The sequence below is a fragment of the Cucurbita pepo genome, chromosome 9, assembly GCF_057944985.1.
Source record: "Cucurbita pepo subsp. pepo isolate OVF chromosome 9, ASM5794498v1, whole genome shotgun sequence".
Classification (NCBI taxonomy): domain Eukaryota; kingdom Viridiplantae; phylum Streptophyta; class Magnoliopsida; order Cucurbitales; family Cucurbitaceae; genus Cucurbita; species Cucurbita pepo.
In genome coordinates, this window is record NC_141806.1 from 4182145 (window position 1) to 4192500 (window position 10356).

Below are 10356 nucleotides of genomic sequence, written 5' to 3' on the forward strand. Positions count from 1 at the left end.
CTAGAGTGCGCTGGGCCCGTAAATTATGCCCATGCCCAATATACAATTATCGAGGTTAAAGATGTCATGTTCGTGCAACCTTCTCAACTGGAGTCAGGCGTGCTACCATTGCGCCACAGATCCCTTATCGATATGTCACTCTAGTTCCAATGCTACGTGGACTGTAAATTATACCCACGCCCAATATACAACGCAACTTTCTGATCTCGAGTGCGCTCGGCCCGTAAATTATGCCCATGCCCAATATACAATTATCGAGGTTAAAGATGTCATGTTCGTGCAACCTTCTCATCTGGAGTCAGACACGCTACCATTGCGCCACGGATCCCTTATCGATATGTCACTCTAGTTCCAATGCTAGGTGGACTGTAAATTATACCCACGCCCAATATACAACGCAACTTTCTGATCTAGAGTGCGCTCTGCGGCCCATAAATTATGCCCATGCCCAATATACAATTATCGAGGTTAAAGATGTCATATTAGAAAAAGACCGTGCAACCTTCTGACTCCGCGCTACCGTTGTGCCACGGATCCCTAAGTCATGATCAAAAAAGTGGGAAAACAAGAACTTGAACCCGAAGTGAATCGAACACACAACCTTTTGATCTAAAGTCAGACGCACTACCATTGCACCACAAATCCCTTATCGATATGTCTCTCTAGTTCCAATGCTACGTGGCCTGTAAATTATACCCAAGTCCAATATACAACGCAACTTTCTATTTTCTATGCCCAGTATACAATTATCGAGGTTAAAGATGTCATGTTAGAAAAAGACCGTGCAACCTTCTGATCTGGAATCAGACGCGCTACAGTTGCCCCCAGATCCCTAAGCCATGATCGAAAAAGAGGGATAGAAGAACTTGAACACGACATGAATTGAACACACAACCTCTGATCTGGAGTCTGACGCACTACCATTGCGCCACGAATCCCTTATCAATATGTCACTCTAGTTCCAATGTTACGCAACCTGTAAATTATACCCAAGCCCAATATACAACGCAATTCTAATTTAGAGTGCGCTACAATTGTGCACGGATCCGTTGTCAGTATGCCCATGCCCAATATACAATTATCGAGGTTAAAGATGTCATGTTAGAAAAAGGCCGTGCAACCTTCTGATCTGGAGTCAGACGCGCTACCGTTGCCCCACGGATCCCTAAGCCATGATCGAAAAAGAGGGAAAGAAGAATTTGAACTCGACGTGAATCAAACACGCAACCTTCTAATCTAAAGTCTGACGCACTACCATTGCCCCACGACTCCCTTATCGATATGTCACTCTAGTTCCAATGTTACCAGCCTGTAAATTATACCCAAGCCCAATATACAACGCAATTCTAATTTAGAGTGCGCTACCATTGTGCCTCGGATCCGTTGTCAGTATGTCATTATGCCCATGCCCAATATACAATTATCGAGGTTAAAGATGTCATGTTAGAAAAAGACCGTGCAACCTTCTGATATGGAGTCAGACGCGCTACCGTTGCCCCACGGATCCGTAAGCCATGATCGAAAAAGAGGGAAAGAAGAACTTGAACTCGACGTGAATCGAACATGCAACCTTCTGATCTGAAGTCAAACGCACAACCATTGCGCCACAAATCCCTTATCAATATGTCATTCTAGTTCCACAGCCTGTAAATTATACCCAAGCCCAATATACAACGCAACTTTCTGATCTAGAGTGCGCTACCATTGTGGCACGGATCCCTTGTGAGTATGTCACTATAGTTCCCGTGCTACGCGGCCCGTATATTATGCCCATGCCCATGCCCAATATAAAATTATCGAGGTTAAAGATGTCATCTGGAGTCAGACGCGCTACCATTGTGGCACGGATCCCTAAGCCATGATAAAAAAAGCGGGAAACAAGAACTTGAACCCGACGTGAATCGAACATGCAACCTTCTGATCTAGAGTCAGACACGCTACCATTGCGCCAGAATCCCTTATCAATATGTCACTCTAGTTCCAATGCTACGTGGACTGTAAATTATACCCAAGCGAAATATACAACGCAACTTTCTGATCTAGAGTGCTCTGCGGCCTGTAAATTATGCCCATGCCCAATATACAATTATCGAGGTTAAAGATGTCATGCTAGAAAAAGACCGTGCAACCTTCTAATCTGGAATTGTGCCACGGATCCCTAAGCCATGATTAAAAAAGTGGGAAACAAGACCATGAACCCGACGTGAATCGAACACGCAACCTTCTGATCTGGAGTCAGACGCGCTACCATTGCGCCACGGATCCCTTACAGATATGTGACTCTAATTCCAATGCTTCGCGGCCTGTAAATTATACCCAAGCCCAATATACAACGCAACTTTCTGATCTAGAGTGCGCTACCATTGTGGCACGGATCCGTAAGCCATGACCGAAAAATTGGGAACAAAAACTTGAACCTGACGTGAATCGAACACGCAACCTTCTGATCTGGAGTCAGACACGCTACCATTGCGCCACGGAAACCTTATCAATATGCCACTCTAGTTCCAATGCTACGCGGACTGTAAATTATACACAAGCGAAATATACAACGCAACTTTCTGATCTAGAGTGCTCTGCGGCCCGTAAATTATGCCCATGCCCAATATACAATTATCGAGGTTAAAGATGTCATGCTAGAAAAAGACCGTGCAACCTTCTAATCTGGAATTGTGCCACGGATCCCTAAGCCATGATTAAAAAAGTGGGAAACAAGACCATGAACCCGACGTGAATCGAACACGCAACCTTCTGATCTGGAGTCAGACGCGCTACCATTGCGCCATGGATCCCTTACCGATATGTGACTCTAATTCCAATGCTTCGCGACCTGTGAATTATACCCAAGTCCAATATACAACGCAACTTTCTGATCTAGAGTGCGCTACCATTGTGGCACGGATCCCTAAGCCATGATCGAAAAAGTGGGAAGAAGAACTTGAACCCAACGTGAATCGAACATGCAACCTTCTGATCTGGAGTCAGACGCGCTACCATTGTGCCACGGATTCCTTATCGATATGTCACTCTAGTTCCAATGCTACGCGGACTGTAAATTATACACAAGCGAAATATACAACGCAACTTTCTGATCTAGAGTGCTCTACGGCCCGTAAATTATGCCCATGCTAGAAAAAGACCGTGCAACCTTCTAATCTGGAGTTGTGCCACGGATCCCTAAGCCATGATTAAAAAAGTGGAAAACAAGAACATGAACCCGACGTGAATCGAACACGCAACCTTCTGATCTGGAGTCAGACGCGCTACCATTGCGCCACGGATCCCTTACCGATATGTGACTCTAATTCCAATGCTTCGCGGCCTGTAAATTATACCCAAGCCCAATATACAACGCAACTTTCTGATCTAGAGTGCGCTACCATTGTGGCACGGATCCCTAAGCCATGACCGAAAAAGTGGGAACAAGAACTTGAACCCGACGTGAATCGAACACGCAACCTTCTGATCTGGAGTCAGACACGCTACCATTGCACCACGGAAACCTTATCAATATGTCACTCTAGTTCCAATGCTACGCGGACTGTAAATTATACACAAGCGAAATATACAACGCAACTTTCTGATCTAGAGTGCTCTGCGGCCCGTAAATTATGCCCATGCTAGAAAAAGACCGTGCAACCTTCTAATCTGGAATTGTGCCACGGATCCCTAAGCCATGATTAAAAAAGTGGGAAACAAGACCATGAACCCGACGTGAATCGAACACGCAACCTTCTGATCTGGAGTCAGACGCGCTACCATTGCGCCACAGATCCCTTACCGATATGTGACTCTAATTCCAATGCTTCGCGGCCTGTAAATTATACCCAAGCCCAATATACAACGCAACTTTCTGATCTAGAGTGCGCTACCATTGTGGCACGGATCCCTAAGCCATGACCGAAAAAGTGGGAACAAGAACTTGAACCCGACGTGAATCGAACACGCAACCTTCTGATCTGAAGTCAAACATGCTACCATTACGCCACGGATCCCTTATCGATATGTCACTCTAGTTCCAATGCTACGCGGACTGTAAATTATACACAAGCGAAATATACAACGCAACTTTCTGATCTAGAGTGCTCTGCGGCCCGTAAATTATGCCCATGCCCAATATACAATTATCGAGGTTAAAGATGTCATGCTAGAAAAAGACCGTGCAACCTTCTAATCTGGAATTGTGCCACGGATCCCTAAGCCATGATTAAAAAAGTGGGAAACAAGACCATGAACCCGACGTGAATCGAACACGCAACCTTCTGATCTGGAGTCAGACGCGCTACCATTGCACCACGGATCCCTTACCGATATGTGACTCTAATTTCAATGCTTCGCGGCCTGTAAATTATACCCAAGCCCAATATACAACGCAACTTTCTGATCTAGAGTGCGCTACCATTGTGGCACGGATCCCTAAGCCATGATCGAAAAAGTGGGAACAAGAACTTGAACCCAACGTGAATCGAACACGCAACCTTCTGATCTGGAGTCAGACGCACTACCATTGCGCCACGGATCCCTTATCGATATGTCACTATAGTTCTAATGCTACGCGGACTGTAAATTATACACAAGCGAAATATACAACGCAACTTTCTGATCTAGAGTGCTCTGCCCATTATGCCCATGCCCAATATACAATTATCGAGGTTAAAGATGTCATGCTAGAAAAAGACCGTGCAACCTTCTAATCTGGAGTTGTGCCACGGATCCCTAAGCCATGATTAAAAAAGTGGGAAAGAAGAACTTGAACTCGACGTGAATCGAACATGCAACCTTCTGATCTGAAGTCAAACGCACAACCATTGCGCCACAAATCCCTTATTAATATGTCATTCTAGTTCCACAGCCTGTAAATTATACCCAAGCCCAATATACAACGCAACTTTCTGATCTAGAGTGCGCTACCATTGTGGCACGGATCCCTTGTGAGTATGTCACTATAGTTCCCGTGCTACGCGGCCCGTATATTATGCCCATGCCCATGCCCAATATAAAATTATCGAGGTTAAAGATGTCATCTGGAGTCAGACGCGCTACCATTGTGGCACGGATCCCTAAGCCATGATCAAAAAAGCGGGAAACAAGAACTTGAACCCGACGTGAATCGAACATGCAACCTTCTGATATGGAGTCAGACACGCTACCATTGCGCCAGAATCCCTTATCAATATGTCACTCTAGTTCCAATGCTACGTGGACTGTAAATTATACCCAAGCGAAATATACAACGCAACTTTCTGATCTAGAGTGCTCTGCGGCCTGTAAATTATGCCCATGCCCAATATACAATTATCGAGGTTAAAGATGTCATGCTAGAAAAAGACCGTGCAACCTTCTAATCTGGAATTGTGCCACGGATCCCTAAGCCATGATTAAAAAAGTGGGAAACAAGACCATGAACCCGACGTGAATCGAACACGCAACCTTCTGATCTGGAGTCAGACGCGCTAATATTGCGCCACGGATCCCTTACAGATATGTGACTCTAATTCCAATGCTTCGCGGCCTGTAAATTATACCCAAGCCCAATATACAACGCAACTTTCTGATCTAGAGTGCGCTACCATTGTGGCACGGATCCGTAAGCCATGACCGAAAAAGTGGGAACAAAAACTTGAACCTGACGTGAATCGAACACGCAACCTTCTGCTCTGGAGTCAGACACGCTACCATTGCGCCACGGATCCCTTATCGATATGTCACTCTAGTTCCAATGCTACGCGGACTGTAAATTATACACAAGCGAAATATACAACGCAACTTTCTGATCTAGAGTGCTCTGCGGCCCGTAAATTATGCCCATGCCCAATATACAATTATCGAGGTTAAAGATGTCATGCTAGAAAAAGACCGTGCAACCTTCTAATCTGGAATTGTGCCACGGATCCCTAAGCCATGATTAAAAAAGTGGGAAACAAGACCATGAACCCGACGTGAATCGAACACGCAACCTTCTGATCTGGAGTCAGACGCGCTACCATTGCGCCACGGATCCCTTACCGATATGTGACTCTAATTCCAATGCTTCGCGACCTGTGAATTATACCCAAGTCCAATATACAACGCAACTTTCTGATCTAGAGTGCGCTACCATTGTGGCACGGATCCCTAAGCCATGATCGAAAAAGTGGGAAGAAGAACTTGAACCCAACGTGAATCGAACATGCAAGCTTCTGATCTGGAGTCAGACGCGCTACCATTGTGCCACGGATTCCTTATCGATATGTCACTCTAGTTCCAATGCTACGCGGACTCTAAATTATACACAAGCGAAATATACAACGCAACTTTCTGATCTAGAGTGCTCTACGGCCCGTAAATTATGCCCATGCCCAATATACAATTATCGAGGTTTAAGATGTTATGCTAGAAAAAGACCGTGCAACCTTCTAATCTGGAGTTGTGCCACGGATCCCTAAGCCATGATTAAAAAAGTGGAAAACAAGAACATGAACCCGACGTGAATCGAACACGCAACCTTCTGATCTGGAGTCAGACGCGCTACCATTGCGCCACAGATCCCTTACCGATATGTGACTCTAATTCCAATGCTTCGCGGCCTGTAAATTATACCCAAGCCCAATATACAACGCAACTTTCTGATCTAGAGTGCGCTACCATTGTGGCACGGATCCCTAAGCCATGACCGAAAAAGTGGGAACAAGAACTTGAACCCAACGTGAATCGAACACGCAACCTTCTGATCTGGAGTCAGACGCACTACCATTGCGCCACGGATCCCTTATCGATATGTCACTATAGTTCCAATGCTACGCGGACTGTAAATTATACACAAGCGAAATATACAACGCAACTTTCTGATCTAGAGTGCTCTGCCCAGTAAATTATGCCCATGCCCAATATACAATTATCGAGGTTAAAGATGTCATGCTAGAAAAAGACCGTGCAACCTTCTAATCTGGAGTTGTGCCACGGATCCCTAAGCCATGATTAAAAAAGTGGGAAAGAAGAACTTGAACTCGACGTGAATCGAACATGCAACCTTCTGATCTGAAGTCAAACGCACAACCATTGCGCCACAAATCCCTTATTAATATCTCATTCTAGTTCCACAGCCTGTAAATTATACCCAAGCCCAATATACAACGCAACTTTCTGATCTAGAGTGCGCTACCATTGTGGCACGGATCCCTTGTGAGTATGTCACTATAGTTCCCGTGCTACGCGGCCCGTATATTATGCCCATGCCCATGCCCAATATAAAATTATCGAGGTTAAAGATGTCATCTGGAGTCAGACGCGCTACCATTGTGGCACGGATCCCTAAGCCATGATCAAAAAAGCGGGAAACAAGAACTTGAACCCGACGTGAATCGAACATGCAACCTTCTGATCTGGAGTCAGACACGCTACCATTGCGCCAGAATCCCTTATCAATATGTCACTCTAGTTCCAATGCTACGTGGACTGTAAATTATACCCAAGCGAAATATACAACGCAACTTTCTGATCTAGAGTGCTCTGCGGCCTGTAAATTATGCCCATGCCCAATATACAATTATCGAGGTTAAAGATGTCATGCTAGAAAAAGACCGTGCAACCTTCTAATCTGGAATTGTGCCACGGATCCCTAAGCCATGATTAAAAAAGTGGGAAACAAGACCATGAACCCGACGTGAATCGAACACGCAACCTTCTGATCTGGAGTCAGACGCGCTACCATTGCGCCACGGATCCCTTACAGATATGTGACTCTAATTCCAATGCTTCGCGGCCTGTAAATTATACCCAAGCCCAATATACAACGCAACTTTCTGATCTAGAGTGCGCTACCATTGTGGCACGGATCCGTAAGCCATGACCGAAAAAGTGGGAACAAAAACTTGAACCTGGAGTCAGACACGCTACCATTGCGCCACGGATCCCTTATCGATATGTCACTCTAGTTCCAATGCTACGCGGACTGTAAATTATACACAAGCGAAATATACAACGCAACTTTCTGATCTAGAGTGCTCTGCGGCCCGTAAATTATGCCCATGCCCAATATACAATTATCGAGGTTAAAGATGTCATGCTAGAAAAAGACCGTGCAACCTTCTAATCTGGAATTGTGCCACGGATCCCTAAGCCATGATTAAAAAAGTGGGAAACAAGACCATGAACCCGACGTGAATCGAACACGCAACCTTCTGATCTGAAGTCAGACGCGCTACCATTGCGCCACGGATCCCTTACCGATATGTGACTCTAATTCCAATGCTTCGCGACCTGTGAATTATACCCAAGTCCAATATACAACGCAACTTTCTGATCTAGAGTGCGCTACCATTGTGGCACGGATCCCTAAGCCATGATCGAAAAAGTGGGAAGAAGAACTTGAACCCAACGTGAATCGAACATGCAAGCTTCTGATCTGGAGTCAGACGCGCTACCATTGTGCCACGGATTCCTTATCGATATGTCACTCTAGTTCCAATGCTACGCGGACTCTAAATTATACACAAGCGAAATATACAACGCAACTTTCTGATCTAGAGTGCTCTACGGCCCGTAAATTATGCCCATGCCCAATATACAATTATCGAGGTTTAAGATGTCATGCTAGAAAAAGACCGTGCAACCTTCTAATCTGGAGTTGTGCCACGGATCCCTAAGCCATGATTAAAAAAGTGGAAAACAAGAACATGAACCCGACGTGAATCGAACACGCAACCTTCTGATCTGGAGTCAGACGCGCTACCATTGCGCCACGGATCCCTTACCGATATGTGACTCTAATTCCAATGCTTCGCGGCCTGTAAATTATACCCAAGCCCAATATACAACGCAACTTTCTGATCTAGAGTGCGCTACCATTGTGGCACGGATCCCTAAGCCATGACCGAAAAAGTGGGAACAAGAACTTGAACCCGACGTGAATCGAACACGCAACCTTCTGATCTGGAGTCAGACACGCTACCATTGCGCCACGGAAACCTTATCAATATGTCACTCTAGTTCCAATGCTACGCGGACTGTAAATTATACACAAGCGAAATATACAACGCAACTTTCTGATCTAGAGTGCTCTGCGGCCCGTAAATTATGCCCATGCTAGAAAAAGACCGTGCAACCTTCTAAACTGGAATTGTGCCACGGATCCCTAAGCCATGATTAAAAAAGTGGAAAACAAGAACATGAACCCGACGTGAATCGAACACGCAACCTTCTGATCTGGAGTCAGACGCGCTACCATTGCGCCACGGATCCCTTACCGATATGTGACTCTAATTCCAATGCTTCGCGGCCTGTAAATTATACCCAAGCCCAATATACAACGCAACTTTCTGATCTAGAGTGCGCTACCATTGTGGCACGGATCCCTAAGCCATGACCGAAAAAGTGGGAACAAGAACTTGAACCCGACGTGAATCGAACACGCAACCTTCTGATCTGGAGTCAAACATGCTATCATTACGCCACGGATCCCTTATCGATATGTCACTCTAGTTCCAATGCTACGCGGACTGTAAATTATACACAAGCGAAATATACAACGCAACTTTCTGATCTAGAGTGCTCTGCGGCCCGTAAATTATGCCCATGCCCAATATACAATTATCGAGGTTAAAGATGTCATGCTAGAAAAAGACCGTGCAACCTTCTAATCTGGAATTGTGCCACGGATCCCTAAGCCATGATTAAAAAAGTGGGAAACAAGACCATGAACCCGACGTGAATCGAACACGCAACCTTCTGATCTGGAGTCAGACGCGCTACCATTGCGCCACGGATCCCTTACCGATATGTGACTCTAATTTCAATGCTTCGCGGCCTGTAAATTATACCCAAGCCCAATATACAACGCAACTTTCTGATCTAGAGTGCGCTACCATTGTGGCACGGATCCCTAAGCCATGATCGAAAAAGTGGGAACAAGAACTTGAACCCAACGTGAATCGAACACGCAACCTTCTGATCTGGAGTCAGACGCACTACCATTGCGCCACGGATCCCTTATCGATATGTCACTCTAGTTCCAATGCTACGCGGACTGTAAATTATACACAAGCGAAATATACAACGCAACTTTCTGATCTAGAGTGCTCTGCGGCCCGTAAATTATGCCCATGCCCAATATACCATTATCGAGGTTAAAGATGTCATGCTAGAAAAAGACCGTGCAACCTTCTAATCTGGAATTGTGCCACGGATCCCTAAGCCATGATTAAAAAGGTGGGAAACAAGAACATGAACCCGACGTGAATCGAACACGCAACCTTCTGATCTGGAGTCAGACGCGCTACCATTGCGCCACGGATCCCTTACCGATATGTGACTCTAATTCCAATGCTTCGCGGCCTGTAAATTATACCCAAGCCCAATATACAACGCAACTTTCTGAGC

The 10356-nt window shown here is 45.4% G+C and overlaps 21 non-coding genes across 21 annotated transcripts; all 21 read right to left on the reverse strand.

Annotated features, from left to right (window-relative positions):
* Window positions 1–2193: 2193 nt before the first annotated feature.
* On the reverse strand, window positions 2194–2265 carry TRNAW-CCA (transfer RNA tryptophan (anticodon CCA)). The gene has a single exon. It is a non-coding gene; the product is annotated as a tRNA-Trp (tRNA).
* Window positions 2266–2412: 147 nt separating this feature from the next.
* Window positions 2413–2485, reverse strand: TRNAW-CCA (transfer RNA tryptophan (anticodon CCA)). Its single transcript has one exon. It is a non-coding gene; the product is annotated as a tRNA-Trp (tRNA).
* A 235-nt stretch (window positions 2486–2720) lies between these two features.
* Window positions 2721–2792, reverse strand: TRNAW-CCA (transfer RNA tryptophan (anticodon CCA)). Its single transcript has one exon. It is a non-coding gene; the product is annotated as a tRNA-Trp (tRNA).
* A 147-nt stretch (window positions 2793–2939) lies between these two features.
* On the reverse strand, window positions 2940–3011 carry TRNAW-CCA (transfer RNA tryptophan (anticodon CCA)). The gene has a single exon. It is a non-coding gene; the product is annotated as a tRNA-Trp (tRNA).
* A 201-nt stretch (window positions 3012–3212) lies between these two features.
* On the reverse strand, window positions 3213–3284 carry TRNAW-CCA (transfer RNA tryptophan (anticodon CCA)). The gene has a single exon. It is a non-coding gene; the product is annotated as a tRNA-Trp (tRNA).
* A 147-nt stretch (window positions 3285–3431) lies between these two features.
* Window positions 3432–3504, reverse strand: TRNAW-CCA (transfer RNA tryptophan (anticodon CCA)). Its single transcript has one exon. It is a non-coding gene; the product is annotated as a tRNA-Trp (tRNA).
* A 200-nt stretch (window positions 3505–3704) lies between these two features.
* Window positions 3705–3776, reverse strand: TRNAW-CCA (transfer RNA tryptophan (anticodon CCA)). The gene has a single exon. It is a non-coding gene; the product is annotated as a tRNA-Trp (tRNA).
* A 455-nt stretch (window positions 3777–4231) lies between these two features.
* On the reverse strand, window positions 4232–4303 carry TRNAW-CCA (transfer RNA tryptophan (anticodon CCA)). The gene has a single exon. It is a non-coding gene; the product is annotated as a tRNA-Trp (tRNA).
* A 147-nt stretch (window positions 4304–4450) lies between these two features.
* On the reverse strand, window positions 4451–4522 carry TRNAW-CCA (transfer RNA tryptophan (anticodon CCA)). The gene has a single exon. It is a non-coding gene; the product is annotated as a tRNA-Trp (tRNA).
* An 880-nt stretch (window positions 4523–5402) lies between these two features.
* TRNAW-CCA (transfer RNA tryptophan (anticodon CCA)) lies at window positions 5403–5474 on the reverse strand. The gene has a single exon. It is a non-coding gene; the product is annotated as a tRNA-Trp (tRNA).
* A 147-nt stretch (window positions 5475–5621) lies between these two features.
* Window positions 5622–5693, reverse strand: TRNAW-CCA (transfer RNA tryptophan (anticodon CCA)). Its single transcript has one exon. It is a non-coding gene; the product is annotated as a tRNA-Trp (tRNA).
* Window positions 5694–5929: 236 nt separating this feature from the next.
* TRNAW-CCA (transfer RNA tryptophan (anticodon CCA)) lies at window positions 5930–6001 on the reverse strand. Its single transcript has one exon. It is a non-coding gene; the product is annotated as a tRNA-Trp (tRNA).
* Window positions 6002–6456: 455 nt separating this feature from the next.
* On the reverse strand, window positions 6457–6528 carry TRNAW-CCA (transfer RNA tryptophan (anticodon CCA)). Its single transcript has one exon. It is a non-coding gene; the product is annotated as a tRNA-Trp (tRNA).
* A 147-nt stretch (window positions 6529–6675) lies between these two features.
* TRNAW-CCA (transfer RNA tryptophan (anticodon CCA)) lies at window positions 6676–6747 on the reverse strand. Its single transcript has one exon. It is a non-coding gene; the product is annotated as a tRNA-Trp (tRNA).
* An 885-nt stretch (window positions 6748–7632) lies between these two features.
* On the reverse strand, window positions 7633–7704 carry TRNAW-CCA (transfer RNA tryptophan (anticodon CCA)). The gene has a single exon. It is a non-coding gene; the product is annotated as a tRNA-Trp (tRNA).
* Window positions 7705–8655: 951 nt separating this feature from the next.
* TRNAW-CCA (transfer RNA tryptophan (anticodon CCA)) lies at window positions 8656–8727 on the reverse strand. The gene has a single exon. It is a non-coding gene; the product is annotated as a tRNA-Trp (tRNA).
* Window positions 8728–8874: 147 nt separating this feature from the next.
* Window positions 8875–8947, reverse strand: TRNAW-CCA (transfer RNA tryptophan (anticodon CCA)). The gene has a single exon. It is a non-coding gene; the product is annotated as a tRNA-Trp (tRNA).
* Window positions 8948–9147: 200 nt separating this feature from the next.
* TRNAW-CCA (transfer RNA tryptophan (anticodon CCA)) lies at window positions 9148–9219 on the reverse strand. Its single transcript has one exon. It is a non-coding gene; the product is annotated as a tRNA-Trp (tRNA).
* A 455-nt stretch (window positions 9220–9674) lies between these two features.
* On the reverse strand, window positions 9675–9746 carry TRNAW-CCA (transfer RNA tryptophan (anticodon CCA)). Its single transcript has one exon. It is a non-coding gene; the product is annotated as a tRNA-Trp (tRNA).
* Window positions 9747–9893: 147 nt separating this feature from the next.
* TRNAW-CCA (transfer RNA tryptophan (anticodon CCA)) lies at window positions 9894–9965 on the reverse strand. Its single transcript has one exon. It is a non-coding gene; the product is annotated as a tRNA-Trp (tRNA).
* A 236-nt stretch (window positions 9966–10201) lies between these two features.
* Window positions 10202–10273, reverse strand: TRNAW-CCA (transfer RNA tryptophan (anticodon CCA)). The gene has a single exon. It is a non-coding gene; the product is annotated as a tRNA-Trp (tRNA).
* Window positions 10274–10356: the final 83 nt, after the last annotated feature.